Genomic DNA, 3,332 nt, shown 5'->3' with positions numbered 1-3,332 from the left:
GGTTGTGCTGAGAAGTCTGCTGTGATTCTGATAGGTTTTCCTTTATAAGTGATCTGTCTTTTCTCTCTGACAGCTTTTAATAATCTCAGCAAGAGATTCTTGTGTTGGATTTCTGGGATGGTGATTATTATATGTCTGGGTGTAGTTTTATTTTGGTTATGACTATTTGGAGTTCTATATGCTTCACTGATCCTGATGTCAGTTTCTGATCTCATGCTTGGGAAATTTTCAGCTATTACTTCTCTAAATATCCTCTTGACATTCTTTATGTTGTCTCCTTCTTTTTCATTAATCCCTATCATTCTTATGTTATTTTTCTTTGCATCATCTTGCAGTTTTTGAATTGTTGTTTCCTGATTCCTTGTTATTTTCAAAAGATCTTTCCTTTCCTGTTCACTAGCTGCAATCCTGTCTTCAAGGTCTGAAATTCTATCTTCACTTTCACTGAGGCGGTTTTTACAACTTTCAGTGGAGTTTTTTATTTCCTGTATATCTCTGTGCATCTGCATTATGTATTCTGTTTGTTTCTTATATTGCTCATCTAGGGATTCTATCTTTTTGTTTAGTTCCTCCAATTTTTTAACTGTGTTTTCTTTAGATATATTCAGAATCTCTTTCATTTCTTTTATCATTTCTTCTTTTACCTGGGAGATTATTTCGAGTTTGAATTTCTTTAAAGCTTCCTGGAGTTGCTTGTTAATTTCAGTAGCTATTGTGTCTGATATTTGAGGTGAATGGCATATATTTTTTTCTATATACCTTGCTCCTAGGGTTTCTTGAGATGGGCTGGAGGTTTGAGGTTGTAATTTGGTTTTTCATTTTGTCATTTTCCTATATTTCTGTGTTTCAAGTGTTATTTTAAAGCTTCCTCAAGGTCTGTTGGAAATCTCCTTCTATGTTCGCAGCTCCTGAGACTCTGGCACCCTGTTACCCCGAGCCACTGGGCCTGTAGAAGCAATGGCCCTCTTCTGCCTGTTTAGAACTCCGTAATTCCAGATAAGCTGGGCTTCAGGGACACTGTGCGCCCCCCTGCTTGTTGGAAGATCCACAGTTCTCCAAACGCAGCCAGGGTGGGGAGGCGGATGTAGATGCCTCAAACCCACTTATCCACTTCACTGCACCTGGAAGCCTGGAGGGTCCTGAACAGTCTGGGCTTTGGGCAGAGTGCGCTGAGCACTTACCACATGCCGCGGGGCCTCTTGAACCTGCGATGCTCCCCTGCTTGCTGAGATATCCTCAGTCCTCCAGACACACAGGGAAGTGGCTGTGAGCAAAGGCTGCCCACAACGCCGCGCCTCCCTGGGACAGTCTGGAGGCCAATGTGACACCGTGCTGAAACAGAGGAACCGGCGACTAGGACAATAGTTTTTAAAAACTGAGTTGGATTTCAATATATTTCAACGTAGCAGCATCAAAATGCTTAGTAATAATTCCAACAAAACAAATCAGAGACCTTTTAGGGTAAAGTCTGACACTAATTGAAAGAAATGAAAAGGGACTACAGAGGTATAGGGATATATCTTGTTCATTGGAAGATTTAGTATTGTTAAAATATTCACCATCCATCTGAGTTCATAATTCCAGTCACAATCTCTGCAGAGTTTGGGCAAGTGAACTGTAAGATTTATATGAAGAGATGTTTCAACGAAAAAGAAAAGTTAAGGAATTTCCCCAATTTAAAAAAAAAAAAAAAGAGCTTACTAGAAAGCTGTGAAAATCACAGGTGTGGCATTGATTGGTACAGGACAAGAAAATAAGGGCCCTGGCCCCTCCCCCCAGGGCTCTCTGAAGGTTGCCTTCCACCCCACACCACAGGACCCTGCAGGTCCCTAGGAGTAGCCTTGCAGGGTCCTGGCTGGTGATGCTGCAGCCGGGGAGTCCACATTTGTGATACTCAGTAAAAGCACAGATTCAAAATGAAAACTAGCCCCTGTGGATCACTGATTCTCCAAAGACTGAGGCTGCCACTTCCTGCTCAAAATACTGGGTGAAACAACTTTGAAGGAGTCTGAGAGATGCCCTGTCTAACAGGAGCCTAATCAAACACAGGGTCTTCAAAGAGGTGGCAGAGTCCAGATCTTACAAGTTTCCAACTGGGATCAACATTATTAACCTTGCCACGAGACCTAACACACAAGTGTTGACCATTTCTAACAATGCTAGTATCCAGAGCATCATCATGGCGTGACTGCTAAAGGAAAAGAGAGACAGCAGTGGACCCAATAAATTCATCCTCATCTGCTGTGGGAAAGCCAAACTCACTTTCCAAGACCCTACCTCAAACCAAACCAGCAATGATTCCAAGAGAAGAAAAAGGTTAGGGTCAAACCCTGCTGCTAGAGATGTGATTGTTGCAAGACAGCCTGGAGCCCCTCCAGGGCAGGGACAGAAGACCTGTGCTGACAGCGAGGCAGGAGGCTGCACTGTAGACAACAGCATGACAAACATCCAGGGGCTTGGAAACATGAGTTCTGATGGGCTGGGCTCCTGTCAATTAAAGAAGAAGCACAGAAGGAAAATTGTCACCTGGAGCAGAATCAGGGTGACGTTGAGGAGCTCTTGGGAGCATCAACCTTCTCCCAGGATTCTGTGTCTGAGAAGCCACTTTACTCTCACATGGCCATGAAACATTTCACCATCAAGAGCTCTGAGGAGAAGCCCATGATCCTGAAAGATGTCTGCATTTGAGATGAAAATTTCCTGTATTTTAAGCACATTGCCAAGCCACAACCTTCCCTCCATGACATGTTGTTTGCAAGACATCTGCCAATGGCAAGGTCTGGTTTGGACCATTAATCTCAGTGTTAGTAGATCATTGTCTCTAAGCCAGGTGTTTGAGCAGCAGAAATGGCCCAATGATTAGTTGCTCTAAAATGTGACTGTCAAATCTGAACTCTCACTGGATGTACATCAGCAGGTGAATCTATTGCTGCCACGGTCAGCTCACAGGGCAGTAGTTCCTAGTGAACCAGCCCCTCTTGTTGCAGCCCATGGTGAAGGTACTACTGCCCTGAAAGCTTCACTTTTGACCTCAGAGTGAACTTGAAATAAGCAAAGGATTCTGTGTTGCCCCACCATGGTGCTGCTATCTGATGATGACATAGCCCTTCTTGCTATAGGAGCAATCAAGAAGGAAAAATCCATGCTTGGAGAAAAGCTGTTGTCTTTGCTTCCAGTTCAGTCTATCAAGGAGGAAGAAACCCAAGCTAAGGAGGACATGTCACCCTTAACAAGACCCATAAAGGTAGAGAGCCCTCTCTTGGAAGAGTGGCTCTCTCTATCTCCATTCTTCAAAGAAGAGTCATCTCACTCCTGGGGAAATTCACTCTGCT

General features: G+C 43.7%; 1 pseudogene; it reads left to right on the top strand.

The window, feature by feature from the left end:
• The first annotated feature begins 1,916 nt into the window (after positions 1 to 1,916).
• On the top strand, positions 1,917 to 2,863 carry LOC134473894 (forkhead box protein M1-like; annotated as a pseudogene).
• Positions 2,864 to 3,332: the final 469 nt, after the last annotated feature.

Source organism: Cavia porcellus, unplaced genomic scaffold, assembly GCF_034190915.1.
Source record: "Cavia porcellus strain 051 isolate PalLab524CR breed Dunkin Hartley unplaced genomic scaffold, mCavPor4.1 scaffold_29, whole genome shotgun sequence".
NCBI lineage: Eukaryota > Metazoa > Chordata > Mammalia > Rodentia > Caviidae > Cavia > Cavia porcellus.
Note: the sequence above shows the minus strand (reverse complement) of the source record. Positions and strands in the feature narration are given on the sequence as shown.